We start from the raw sequence: 15273 nt of genomic DNA, 5'->3' as shown, positions 1-15273 counted from the left end.
ACCGAGTCACGGGCATCCCGCCTCAGGCCTCGCCCGACACACCAGCAGCAGAAATAACTTTCGCGAACGTTAATGTGCGTAGCCTACTGCATAAGCTAACCTCACTTGAATCCTTTCTTCTCGCTACCAATCCAGATTTCCTAGCTATCACGGAAACATGGCTAAACAATGATGTGAAAGATTTCGAAATAGCTGTACCAGAATACTCTGTCATACGCAAAGACAGGCCAACACGCGGTGGAGGGGTGGCTATACTGATAAAAAACAAAATTCCGTTCACTGTTCTTCCCGATGTCAATGGCGTTGAGGCGATTTTTTGTCGATTGCATTATCCTTCCCACCAGATCGTCGTTGGTTGTGTCTATCGTAGCCCATCGTCAAATATAGATATCTTTGCACACGTACATGCTTTGTCATCTGAAAGGGACTAGATTAATATTACTTGGTGACTTTAACCTACCTGATATCGACTGGCGCACTATGACCTATCGCTCAAAACTGTCGGACGTAATTTTCGATATAATGCTGTCTTTTAACCTGACCCAAATAATAGATCAACCTACTCGCGTAATTGGCTCTAGCTCTGCTTTGCTAGACTTGGTGTTTCTAAGTGACCACTTTGATGTGGACTCAACAAAAACTCTCCTTCTTGACGGATTGGCAGACCACAAAATAGCGTTCTGCAGTATCCCAACAGAGTACAAAACTAGTTCCCGTAAATACACAACTACCTTTTTCAACTTCAATGCAGCCGATGACACCAGCATACTAGATCACCTAAGTTTTGAATTCTCTTCCTTCAAGGAACTAGCAGACGATATAAACACCGACATTGAAACACTGTGGCAGCGATTCAAAGTGACTTCATCGTTTTGCATCCGTAACTTTGTGCCGATTAAAACAAAAAGAACGAACAAACACAACCCGTGGATAAATCGAGATATAATTCACCTGAAACGAAAAGTGAAACGCCTCAGAAAATCACTTAAAAAACATCCAAACCAGGTAACCAGTACCACTCTCAATGAAAGCATCAGTAACCTAAAATATAAAATAAAGAAGGCAAAGGATACCTATTTTAGGCATTCATTTCCCAATTTTCTGAGAAATTCCCCTCAAAAGTTTTGGAACTACCTAAACCCCAAAAATGATACTACCAGCCCAATAACGCCTGAAGAAAGTAAACATAGAGCTAACTCACTAAACTCGTACTTCCAATCGGTCTTCACTACTGATAACGGAAGCACACCGGATGTCTTGACATCCTGCAGTAGTAAAATTGAGCCAATTACAGTAGACGAGGCCGGAGTACTTACATTACTACTTAACCTTGATCCAAGAAAAGGAGCAGGACCGGACAATATCCCAAATCAATTTCTAACACGATATGCAGAATGGCTAGCAAAGTACCTGTGTCTCATCTTCAATAATACTTTATTAACTTGTTCTCTCCCTATCGACTGGAAAAAAGCTAAGATAATCCCTGTATATAAATCGGGTAACAAAGCTGATGCCTGTAACTACCGACCCATCTCACTAACAAGCACTGTATGTAAAATTCTCGAACATATCATTCTCAAACACATAACTGTATACCTCGAACAAAACAATGTATTAGCATCTTCTCAACATGGATTCCGCCGAGGGCTTTCTACAGCTACGCAATTATTAGAACTCATACATGACCTATCCTTAAGCATCGACCACCAAAAGCAAATAGACCTAATCTTACTTGACTTCTCTAAAGCATTCGACAGAGTATCCCATGCAAAATTGATTAGAAAGCTTCAATTTACAATAGGCGACGGGCCAATCACAGAATGGGTTAATAACTATCTCTGTAACAGGACACAGTTCGTCGAAGTAAACCACGAGTTTTCAGAAGTTACAAAGGTCACCTCCGGTTTTCCGCAAGGTAGTGTCCTTGCCCCTATGTTATTTCTAATATTCATTAACGATCTACCTGGTATTGTCAATACTAACATAAGACTATTCGCTGACGATTGTATAATCTATCAAGAAATTAATTCACCCGACGATCACGAGACATTAAGTCATGCGCTGGAATCAATAACACAGCGGTGTTATAACTGGCAAATGACTTAATGTTAGCAAATCAGCCGTCATGCGCATCACTAGAAAACAGAACACCTCGGTATACCCGTACTCAGTGGACAACACTCCATTAACAACGGTTAATGATTATAAGTATCTCGGCCTGGTAATATCAGATAACCTCAGGTGGAACTCTCATGTTAGTGCTATAACATCTAAAGCTTTAAAAAGACTTTTCTTCCTTCGAAAACGCCTCCGTCATTCTACACCTGAAACTAAGCTTCTTGCGTATACTACATTTGTTAGACCTATCCTAGAATATGCTAACGTCTCCTGGTTTCCACATACTAATAAACTAATAAAAATGTTAGAGAGAGTACAGAGAAAGGCAATCAGATTTATTTACAATGAGTATAACCTAACTTCCTCACCATCACAACTAATCAACAGAGCCGGACTACTAACTCTAGAAAATCGTGCCAAACTAGCTCGTATGAAAGTAATTTATCAGCTTATGCATAACATGCTGTCTATAGATAGCTCCCGCTACCTGTCCAAATCTGAAACAAGACAGACCAGGCACAAACATCCCCACACCTTACAAAACTACCGTTTTAGTACCAAATGCTTCAGATTTTCATTCTTTCCACTCGCAACTACAGAATGGAACAACCTACCCTCTCATATTGTACTTAGTCCCACGCTAGAAACTTTTTTGCAGTCTTATGAGTTTCACTTAATCGCGTCGCAAATATGACTCTGTGGCCTTATTGCATTGTGTAACGAATTCTACTTATCCTTATTGTCGTATGTTAAATCATTTACTCTTTGTAAAAATTGAATACCACATGTATTAAAAAAAAAGCTGTAACCTATTATCATATATCGCACCCACTGCGTTTTGTGTATGCTTGGTTTCCAATGGTGTACTGTTGACTCTGTAGTGTTGCACGTTTCTTTCTTTCTTTTTTTATATAGCATTGTGTTACTTTCCCAGAATTTCAAAATTTTGTGTGCCTGTATAATTTCGCTTTTTGACTGTATTTATGTATTGTATATTCTTGCCCTCCCTGCAATAATCCCTCTTGGGATTGGCAGTATGATTAAATAAATAAATAAATAAATAAACTGACATTCATTCAGGGTTCTTCCTGACGTTGCTGCGGCCCTCAAAAACAATATCTGAAAATGTACGCCAGCTTTCTTTTGTCGCATGCTAATTTTCCATGCTTTCTGGTGATACGAATTCCGGATGATACGAATATTTTTGGTGTTCCCGTGAGATTCGTATCACCGAGGTTTCACTGTACTACCACCTCAAAGCTTAACAATTAGTGTTTAGTTAAGAGCTGTGGTACAACACATCGGAGCACCTTAAGCGAAGGCTTCTTTGTAAACCTGTGTATAAGAGGTGCATGGTCAAGGTGCAATAAAACTACTACCAGCTCAAAGCTTAACAAAGAGTGTTTATTTAAGAGCAGTGGTACAACACATCGGAGCACCTTAAGCGAAGGCCTCTTTGTAAACCTGTGTATAAGAGGTGCATGGTCAAGGTGCAATAAAACTAAACTACCAGCTCAAAGCTTAACAAAGAGTGTTTAGTTAAGAGCAGTGGTACAACACATCGGAGCACCTTAAGCGAAGGCTTCTTTGTAAACCTGTGTATAAGAGGTGCATGGTCAAGGTGCAATAAAACTACACTACCAGCTCAAAGCTTAACAAAGAGTGTTTAGTTAAGAGCAGTGGTACAACACATCGGAGCACCTTAAGCGAAGACTTCTTTGTAAACGTGTGTATAAGAGGTGCATGGTCAAGGTGCAATAAAACTATACTACCACCTGAAAGCTTAACAAAGAGTGTTTAGTTAAGAGCAGTGGTACAACACATCGGAGCACCTTAAGCGAAGCCTTCTTTGTAAACCTGTGTATAAGAGGTGCATGGTCAAGGTGCAATAAAACTATACCACCACCTCAAAGCTTAACAAAGAGTGTTTAGTTAAGAGCAGTGGTACAACACATCGGAGCAACTTAAGCGAAGCCTTCTTTGTAAACCTGTGTATAAGAGGTGCATGGTCAAGGTGCAATAAAACTATGCTACCAGCTCAAAGTTTAACAAAGAGTGTTTAGTTAAGAGCAGCGGTACAACACATCGGAGCACCTTAAGCGAAGGCTTCTTTGTAAACCTGTGTATAAGAGGTGCATGGCCAAGGTGCAATAAAACTGTACTACCAGCTCAAAGCTTAACAAAGAGCGTTTAGTTAAGAGCAGTGGTACAACACATCGGAGCACCCTAAGCGAAGGCTTCTTTGTAAACCTGTGTATAAGAGGTGCATGGTCAAGGTGCAATAAAACTATACTACCAGGTCAAAGCTTAACAAAGAGTGTTTCGTTAAGAGGAGTGGTACAACACATCGGAGCACCTTAAGCGAAGGCTTCTTTGTAAACCTGTGTATAAGAGGTGCATGGTCAAGGTGCAATAAAACTATACTACCAGGTCAAAGCTTAACAAAGAGTGTTTCGTTAAGAGCAGTGGTACAACACATCGGAGCACCTTAAGCGAAGGCCTCTTTGTAAACCTGTGTATAAGAGGTGCATGGTCCAAGGTGCAATAAAACTATACTACCACCTCAAAGCTTAACAAAGAGTGTTTAGTTAAGAGCAGTGGTACAACACATCGGAGCACCTTAAGCGAAGCCTTCTTTGTAAACCTGTGTATAAGAGGTGCATGGTCAAGGTGCAATAAAACTACACTACCAGCTCAAAGCTTAACAAAGAGTGTTTAGTTAAGAGCAGTGGTACAACACATCGGAGCACCTTAAGCGAAGACTTCTTTGTAAACGTGTGTATAAGAGGTGCATGGTCAAGGTGCAATAAAACTATACTACCACCTGAAAGCTTAACAAAGAATGTTTAGTTAAGAGCAGTGGTACAACACATCGGAGCACCTTAAGCGAAGCCTTCTTTGTAAACCTGTGTATAAGAGGTGCATGTCAAGGTGCAATAAAGCTATACTACCACCTCAAAGCTTAACAAAGAGTGTTTAGTTAAGAGCAGTGGTACAACACATCGGAGCACCTTAAGCGAAGGCCTCTTTGTAAACCTGTGTATAAGAGGTGCATGGTCAAGGTGCAATAAAACTATACTACCAGGTCAAAGCTTAACAAAGAGTGTTTAGTTAAGAGCAGTGGTACAACACATCGCAGCACCTTAAGCGAAGGCTTCTTTGTAAACCTGTGTATAAGAGGTGCATGGTCAAGGTGCAATAAAACTATACTACCAGGTCAAAGCTTAACAAAGAGTGTTTCGTTAAGAGCAGTGGTACAACACATCGGAGCACCTTAAGCGAAGGCTTCTTTGTAAACCTGTGTATAAGAGGTGCATGGTCAAGGTGCAATAAAACTATACTACCACCTCAAAGCTTAACAAAGAGTGTTTAGTTAAGAGCAGTGGTACAACACATCGGAGCATCTTAAGCGAAGGCTTCTTTGTAAACCTGTGTATAAGAGGTGCATGGTCAAGGTGCAATAAAACTATACTACCACCTGAAAGCTTAACAAAGAGTGTTTTGTTAAGAGCAGTGGTACAACACATCGGAGCACCTTAAGCGAAGCCTTCTTTGTAAACCTGTGTATAAGAGGTGCATGGTCAAGGTGCAATAAAACTATACTACCACCTGAAAGCTTAACAAAGAGTGTTTAGTTAAGAGCAGTGGCACAACACATCGGAGCACCTTAAGCGAAGCCTTCTTTGTAAACCTGTGTATAAGAGGTGCATGGTCAAGGTGCAATAAAACTATACAACCACCTCAAGGCTTAACAAAGAGTGTTTAGTTAAGAGCAGTGGTACAACACATCGGAGCACCTTAAGCGAAGCCTTCTTTGTAAACCTGTGTATAAGAGGTGCATGGTCAAGGTGCAATAAAACTATACTACCAGCTCAAAGTTTAACAAAGAGTGTTTAGTTAAGAGCAGTGGTACAACACATCGGAGCACCTTAAGCGAAGGCTTCTTTGTAAACCTGTGTATAAGAGGTGCATGGTCAAGGTGCAATAAAACTGTACTACCAGCTCAAAGCTTAACAAAGAGCGTTTAGTTAAGAGCAGTGGTACAACACATCGGAGCACCTTAAGCGAAGGCTTCGTTGTAAACCTGTGTATAAGAGGTGCATGGTCAAGGTGCAATAAAACTATACTACCAGGTCAAAGCTTAACAAAGAGTGTTTAGTTAAGAGCAGTGGTACAACACATCAGAGCATCTTAAGCGAAGGCTTCTTTGTAAACCTGTGTATAAGAGGTGCATGGTCAAGGTGCAATAAAGCTATACTACCAGCTCAAAGCTTAACAAAGAGTCTTTATTTAAGAGCAGTGGTACAACACATCGGAGCACCTTAAGCGAAGGCCTCTTTGTAAACCTGTGTATAAGATGTGCATGGTCAAGGTGCAATAAAACTATACTACCACCTGAAAGCTTAACAAAGAGTGTTTAGTTAAGAGCAGTGGTACAACACATCGGAGCACCTTAAGCGAAGCCTTCTTTGTAAACCTGTGTATAAGAGGTGCATGGTCAAGGTGCAATGAAACTATACTACCACCTCAAAGCTTAACAAAGAGTGTTTAGTTAAGAGCAGTGGTACAACACATCGGAGCACCTTAAGCGAAGGCTCCTTTGTAAACCTGTGTATAAGAGGTGCATGGTCAAGGTGCAATAAAACTGTACTACCAGCTCAAAGCTTAACAAAGAGCGTTTAGTTAAGAGCAGTGGTACAACACATCGGAGCACCTTAAGCGAAGGCTTCTTTGTAAACCTGTGTATAAGAGGTGCATGGTCAAGGTGCAATAAAACTGTACTACCAGCTCAAAGCTTAACAAAGAGCGTTTAGTTAAGAGCAGTGGTACAACACATCGGAGCACCTTAAGCGAAGGCTTCTTTGTAAACCTGTGTATAAGAGGTGCATGGTCAAGGTGCAATAAAACTATACTACCAGGTCAAAGCTTAACAAAGAGTGTTTCGTTAAGAGCAGTGGTACAACACATCGCAGCACCTTAAGCGAAGGCTTCTTTGTAAACCTGTGTATAAGAGGTGCATGGTCAAGGTGCAATAAAACTATACTACCACCTCAAAGCTTAACAAAGAGTGTTTAGTTAAGAGGAGTGGTACAACACATCGGAGCACCTTAAGCGAAGCCTTCTTTGTAAACCTGTGTATAAAGGGGTATTCAGACGGGGGAGGAATGCTCGGGGGAGACGGGGGGATTGCGTATCACGTGGCCGCGACGTCACGGATTAGCGAGTGGGCGTGACCCCCCCGCGCCTCCTCGGAGGAGACGGGGACGTTTTCCCCGAAAGGACAAACGATCCCCCTGCGGTGGGGGATGTGGCGGAATTTCGGGCTCTTGTTTGGCCACATTGTTGCACTTGCTCCTGCAGAGAGCGGCAGTGGGTGTCCAGTCTGCAGCTGGATGGTCGTCTGCAGCTCGTGAAACGGGTGGTGCAAGCCACCAGAGCAGTCTAGTAACACTGGTCTCCCCCTCCGTTCGCCCCGTCCGTGTGAGTGGGGGGCATTTGTGGAGACTTTTCCTCGCGAGTTGACGTCACTAGGCTCCGTCTTTAGCCCCCGAGCATTTCTCCCCCGTCTGAATACTCCTTAAGAGGTGCATGGTCAAGGTGCAATAAAACTATACTACCAGATCAAAGTTTAACAAAGAGTGTTTAGTTAAGAGCAGTGGTACAACACATCGGAACACCTTAAGCGAAGGCTTCTTTGTAAACCTGTGTATAAGAGGTGCATGGTCAAGGTGCAATAAAACTGTACTACCAGCTCAAAGCTTAACAAAGAGCGTTTAGTTAAGAGCAGTGGTACAACACATCGGAGCACCTTAAGCGAAGGCTTCTTTGTAAACCTGTGTATAAGAGGTGCATGGTCAAGGTGCAATAAAACTATACTACCAGGTCAAAGCTTAACAAAGAGTGTTTAGTTAAGAGCAGTGGTACAACACATCGGAGCATCTTAAGCGAAGGCTTCTTTGTAAACCTGTGTATAAGAAGTGCATGGTCAAGGTGCAATAAAGCTATACTACCAGCTCAAAGCTTAACAAAGAGTCTTTATTTGAGAGCAGTGGTACAACACATCGGAGCATCTACCTGAATGCACGTTTCTTTGGCATGGTATATACCAGATTGTGCATGCATGCGTGCACGGCAAACATGCCATATATGGGGAACTGGATGCCATGGCATGAATGATTTCATTTGGTTCAAAGACAAACAAAGCGATGTATTCAGCTCTTTGCTGGCTGCTTCGTATTACATCGATTCCCACAGTGCGTGGGATCTGCCAGACTTTTTTTTGTTTCCTCTCTTTATATTATCGCAGCAACTCGCGCAACAAACAATCCTTCTAGAATATCCGGCGAACTGCTTGTATCATTTCTTCGGCTTAGGCACGGACTACGACTCTGGATTCGTCATCACGGAAGGAATTTTTGCGAAAGTGGCTTCTATTTAAGCTTTATTGCAGTAACTGAGATTTTTAGCGCACCCATCATACCGTAGACTCAATTTCGCTGTCCCTACTCGTAGTCATTTCAAGAAAAGTGATGCAAGACTATTTGCAATAAAGAAAGTCTCACGTATACCATTTTTTTTCCAATCTGCAAAAAACACCCGCGAAATACAAAAATACCCACGTGACTAGCGCAATCGGGGCCAGCAAGAATGCTGCCCTCAGCCGTGGTTTGAGCGAACTAAATCAGCTGCCGCCGTGACTCGCCGTCTCCATTGCACCGATAGGCCGATAAGTTAACGGTGGTATCTTGCCAAGGGGACGATCGGAGATCTCTGTTCGTTCGCGTTCGTTCTGCGGTGCCTACGTCACAAAAGAGAGAGGAGGTCGCAGCTGTCCCGCCGAGAACCGCCGAGAGGAGGAGGACAGCCAATCGTGGAGCGGAGAGCATTCCGGAAGTAGACGCGCATCCTCTGTCGTCGGCACGGGGACCGTGAAGCGTTTCTTGCCTTTTAATAAATATAATTACTTTACAGAAAATTATTGTTTTCGCTTCTCAAGCTCAAACACTCTTTCAAACAGCAACAGCTTTCAGTAATGATATTTAATATTGTTAGTATTTTTTTACGTCGTCGCTAGATGGTGTCGCGCACGCGAAAAAAAAAACAGAAAAGTAGCGGCTGACCCAGTTTCAAGATGTCGTCCCATCGCAACGTCTGCGTTGGTTCTCGGGTGTCGGATCGTCAAAAGGAGCTTCTGCTGGATTTTGTGAAAGAGCACCCACAGATCGCGACGCTGTCGTGCCCGCTGGAGCCGTCGTTCACGAGGGAGGACCGGGACGACATGTGGCAGGAGCTGGTAGCGCTTTTGAACGAAGTCCCTGCGCGTAACACCACAGCCCAGTGGCAGGCCCGATGGAGGAATGAGCGCTACTATTCGCAGCAGGGTCTTGCCAAACTCAGAGGGCAGCGGAGGTGAGTGCGAGCACAATTGTATTGTGGTTGGTCATCTTACACGTCCCGCTTGTGCTTTACAGCGGCACCGGAGGCGGCCAAATTTCGGATTACCGCGGCCGCGTCGTGCTTGACAGGGACCGCGCGGGTCGACAGTGCGCGAGGCCCACAGTTCGGGTGGTGTGAATCGGTAAGCACTGGCTTAGAATATCATTGTTACTTGTATGCTGCGAACAAGTCTGCTCATTTCCTTCGAGCCATCACGCACTGTTAGTTTTACTCTTTCGAACAATATCGGATAGATCACCCGGCTGCCGCGATGGCTGAGGTGCTAACACTTTGCGCCGCCCAGAACAGAATGCGAAACAGCCACATTTGCGGTGATGACGAAAGAACAGCCACGAACTATATTTCGAAGCTCATTAGAGCACCCTACGCGTTCTAAGCCATTTCTCAGGCCCTCGAGTCGAGTGAGGTGCGTAGCCAGTAGGTTTGCCTCCCTCCACCCCTCTCTCCGAAGTCTGTGTGTCATAGCATGCCGCTGTTGAAACATTCTAAAAAAAATCATTGCTATTCCACTTCCAGCATTAGTGAACATTCGCCACAATAATCCCTACGAATTATTGTTTGTAGCTCTGGGTAGCTACACTGTTATCATTAGTAGGGACCAGACTATGATAGTCTTTTTTTTTGACGTATGCTTACAGATGGTTCTCCCAGATCAGAGCCTGCAAGCATGTGCACTATCTGAGGACTTCCGTCCTCTCCACTGCCAAGGATCTTGGTCGGGAACAACTTCCGCAGCTTGCAGGTGAACTTGCACTTCATACTTCTTATTGCACTCAGTGTGTCAATCAAGAAACTTCTTACTATAACAGGTGAGCCCTGCTCCAGCTGCTGCTAGTGTGGCTGAAGAGGATGTGGCCCAGGACCTTCCCCGTGCCCCAACTCGTAAGTTTCGCTGATGTTTTTCATTAACTGTAGATAGCGTTACATGCTCACAGGTGATGCTCGTGCGTGCAGGCATATATATTTGTGAAGAGATGGCATCTGTGGGCATAAAGACAAAAAGTTGCACAAAAAAATTTGGCAAACGGCTGCAGGAGCTAGTTGTTTCCATAACTGTCAGATGGAATAAACAGGTGTATTGCCTTGCAGTTATGGTTAAATGTCACAAAAAAGTTGAATTAGAAGAATGTTCGACACCTTGAAATGTTTTGCTATTTTGTCATTTGCTTCAAAAGTGAAACTGAAAATGCGCTATTGCTAAATATACTGTTCAAAAAGCAAGCTCGTTATATAACTTCTTCTCGTGCAGAGCTTCTCGTGCAGAGCTTCTCGTGCTTCTCGTGCAGAGGTGGTTAAAGGTGTGAGACGCGTTTGATGAGATGAGCGAAAATGAATTCCGGCACCGCTTTGGACTGTCCAAACGAAGTGCATTCGTTGCGCGATGAACTAAGCACCATTCATGATTGCCTTTGGGTCAGTGGATTTTCAACAGAGAGGAAACTGTTGCACACACTGAAACTCTTCACGAACAGAAGCTTCCTGCGAAGAGTCGGTAGCAGAAAATTCATAGATGATAATGGCGACACATTTCTTCGTTTCCAGCTCATGCCGCAGCTGCGAGATGTGGGCAACCAGCAGGTCGAAGCGCTGGAGTTACTAACCCGAACACCAGGCGGCAGGGCCAGGTATCATACCGGGCCTCTGTCAAGCTGCAGACCGCAGCTTTTAGCCCTGGAACCCATTCCAAATGTATTTGGAAAAAATAAAGAATTTGAATTAGAATTTGAATTTGAATCATTGGAAAGCTGCCGACTGCCAGGTTCGAGTTCTCAGCGACGTGGTCCACGAGCTGCAAGGCGTTGGTACCCTCGCCCGGGCACTCATTGCAGCGGAAGCCACCTGTACAGTGATTTGTAAAGACTAGTTGTACATATATGTAGATTTATTTTTTTCACATCACGAGCTTTGTTACGCTGGTTTGCTTCAATGGTGCCCTGCAATTTCTTTTTCAGTTTTATTTCTCTACATATCAGAAGCATTGATGTGCTGTTTCATTGTACATAGCACAGTGTAGCTCAATGGTAAATCGTGTCCTGCGATGTCGTTATCTTTTTAATCTCATCGGGCGAGGGGATGCATTCAGCAATTTTGCAGTACATGTGCATAGCACAGTATGGTTTCATTTATAAATCATGTTTTGCCATGCCATTTTTTAAAATCTCATTATACAAAGTAATGCATTCAGCAGTTTTGTAGTATATGCACATAGTGCACTGTAGTGTATCTTTATGTTTATAGTGTATACGTGTAGAATATTGGGGCACACTGTACGTTTTGTGTCGATTTTTACATATCCAAAAAAAAAAGAACAGCGTTTGTGAATGGTCTAGGTTGCACAACAATTTTGAAATATTGCAAGACGAAAAAATAGTTGAAGAATACTTGTTCTGTTGCTTAGAAGTGTTTAGACAACAGGATTGGGTACAAAGAGGAATCAATAATAGAGGAAGACATATCAGCAACCAACAACTTGCATTTTTTAGGAATTTCGATAATTATCGGTTTGACTGTGCCTTGTTTTCATGTACTACAATGACTTTTGTGCTGCGAGATGCGTGTGTTGACGCAAAGGAGCAGGAGGCACTTTGTAACAACTCCATTTGTATATTATAAAAGGAAGCTACTTTTATGTTGTTTTCCTTGGCATTAAATTTAAGGGATATTTATTTATTTTGCTTTTTATGTGCATTGCTCGCGATACTTGTAATAAAATTTCAATTCTGACACCACTCATGCTGTTCACTTCATTTACAAGCACGATTCTTGTTGCACTAAAGCTACCGCATGTTGCTGTCATGATTCCAACAGCCTTTTCAGGTTAGCACTTTGGCTGTGAATGGCACCATGTGCCATTCACAGTTGAGCTCTCACTTGTGCTTAGTGTGAAGCACCATATTTTACAACCTGGTCGAAGTATTTCATCAGCATGGCGTTGTGTGACAAGAGGGCATAGGTCGGCAAACTCACTCATGAGTCGACTCACTCAGATTCAAATCGAGCTGTGAGTCCCGGTGAGTAATACCTTGGTGAGTTCGAGTCCGGTTGAAAAAATTTTAGTCAGCCTGAGTCCGAGTGAATCCGCTTGAGGAAAATTTTGGTGAGTCTGAGTCCGAGTAAGCCTCAAAGGCAAAATATATTTCATGAGTGAGTCAGGGTGAGCTCCACATTTTTTGCCGACCTATGCAAGGGGGTTATTCATTGATAGGAGAACCCTGTTTCATTGATATGTGAAGTAAACATTTGAAGTGTAGTAAAAAAAACAGCCTTTTGTTCATGCCAGTGACAAAACAATGAACAAAGACAAACACGCACCACACAATGCTGCCGAGGTCGTTGCAGGCGGCGGCGTACTCTGCGCAGGTGCTCGGCATGCAGGCCCTGTGGTCCTCGAAACAGGTTCACTACGCGGTTGCGCTGCTGCTGGCTCCCGTTGTGGTGGTGGTGGTAGCTCAGCTGCTGCTGGCAGCAGCTCAGCATTGTCGGTGTCGTCATCGTTCCCTTCGAGAACAGGCTCTTGTGCCGCCAACGCAATGTCGTGCAGAGCTGCACAAGCAGCAATGATGGTGGCTGCTCGATCAGGATTGTAGAGCGGGGTCCGATAACGCTGTAAGCTTTGGAACCTGCTCTTTAGGACCCCGATGCACCTCTCCACAACATTGCGCATGGCGGGGTGGGCCTTGTTGTAGTGGTTCTCAGGGGTGCCAGGAGCTGGTCTTCCGGGCACTGGTGTCAGGAGGCACGGTTCCAATGTATAGCTGGAGTCAACTGCACGAGGGCGGCATGACAGCTGTAGTGATAACGTCTTGAATGTGGGAAGCATTGACAGCACTTACCAAGCAATCCGAAGTTTTGCTTTCTGGTGCTGACGGAGAGGGCTCCCCCGCCATACCCTCGAGTCATGACATGACCCCAGGAAACATGGACTGACATCCACAGGTCGGCATCACATGTCTGCAGAATTCAATTCAGTCAAAATTTTACCCATAAAAGACCTTGGGTACAATGTTGGGTATTATGTTAATGTAACTACATCTGTCTGCACTGTTACTGACTGTTAAAACATAGCTATGAACAAATCATCAACAGGGTAGGACTTGTACCGTAAGTTCTAACACGCGGACAGTGCAGTGTCAGAGGGTAGTCTGCATGTTTACTGCTTGGAAGAACCGATCTTCCAGCCACCAACGCCTTTTAACCAAATTACTGCTGTATGTTTAAGGCAATGTATCACACCTACAACATGAAAAACTTGACTGGAAAAAGGGTTATGAAACAATGCGTATTTAATGTACATGTATTGATCCATGTAAGTCCATCACGACAATGAACAATAAGGACCATACTACGACACATTCTGGGAGCGCTACTCTCAACATCACGTAGAAAACCAGCCCAAATCCGTACCCTACTACTCTCAACAAATACAAAATCGAGAATCAAGCTTCAGGGTACACATGGCGAACGAGCAACGGTAATATATTATGCACTGTGCAGGCCGCTGAACCAAAGTGTACCCCGCGTCGGATGATTTCATCGCCTTTCCTAAGCGAAGTGCCCTGAAACGAACCAATTCCTGTTCTGGATAGATCGAAAATACCGCTCCCACTATACTCAATCGCAACAGCCTCAGTAAAGCGGAAAGTTTAAGCAATATAAATGAAACAATTCGCTACGCATATAATGCATGAATAATACTCACGATCATGGTGTTGAATGCGTAGAATCCCTTCCGCGACATGTAATGCTTCGTGTCCGCGAAGCTCAGGCCATGGGGCTTCTGGATTGCGATGAGCGTACCATCCACGCACCCGACCACAACGGGAATCCGCCCGAGCCGCGCGAACGCCGCCTTTGTTCGCTCTTCGCGTCTGTGGTCTCCGGAAAAGGCCACCAACCGTTTTTGCCCGCGAACGACAGTAATGGCGTGTTCCTGACGGACGACTGCGGCAGGCCGATGAATTCCGGCAGGCCGATGTCGGCAGGCCGACAGCTCGCTGGAAGCATCCGATCGCAAAAAAATCTCAGCGCGCACAACACCTTCCGCTCTGTTTAAATCCCACTGGTTCGTTGGCACCCGATGGCGGGGCCGAGTTCGTCGCACAACCAAGGTACAGTACGTTTCGAGAAACGAAAGCGACGCCGGAATTCACACTCGCTCATCTCTTAAAACGCATTTCGCACCTGCTACCGTTCTGCATCTGGTTCGAGAAACGCCAACGTAGCAAGGAAGCACCGTTGCAAGCGCCATTTTCTCAAAATCGGCTGTTGCGGCAGCCGCAACCACTGCATCACTCCAAATACATGCCGTGCGACGCCATTGTTCGCTCGAGAGAACGCGCGCGAACGGTCTCGCTCTCCGTTCGTTTGTAGCAGACGACATGCTCGTTATGACGCGGCATGACGTCACCAAAAAAACAAAACATCAAGGAAAAAAAAGAACTGGCCACGCCCCTTAGAGTGGCGTGAGTTCTCCGGCTTCAGCCAATCACGTGCGCTCATCAGAAAGAACGCGAACGAACGCCGCAGAACAGAGATCTCCTATCGCCCCTTTGGCCCGCGCTCGCTACAACTTGCACCGTCACGCGCGCCAACTGGCTGACGCGGGCCAAGAAACCACCGCCCAATTATCGGCCTACCGCTGCAACAGAGCCGGCGAGACCCGGCCGCAGCTAATTTCGTTCGCTCAAGCCACGGCTG

This window comes from Rhipicephalus sanguineus, chromosome 1 (genome assembly GCF_013339695.2).
Source record: "Rhipicephalus sanguineus isolate Rsan-2018 chromosome 1, BIME_Rsan_1.4, whole genome shotgun sequence".
Taxonomy (NCBI): domain Eukaryota; kingdom Metazoa; phylum Arthropoda; class Arachnida; order Ixodida; family Ixodidae; genus Rhipicephalus; species Rhipicephalus sanguineus.
The sequence above is the reverse complement of the archived record's forward strand: the minus strand, read 5'-3'. Positions refer to the sequence as shown.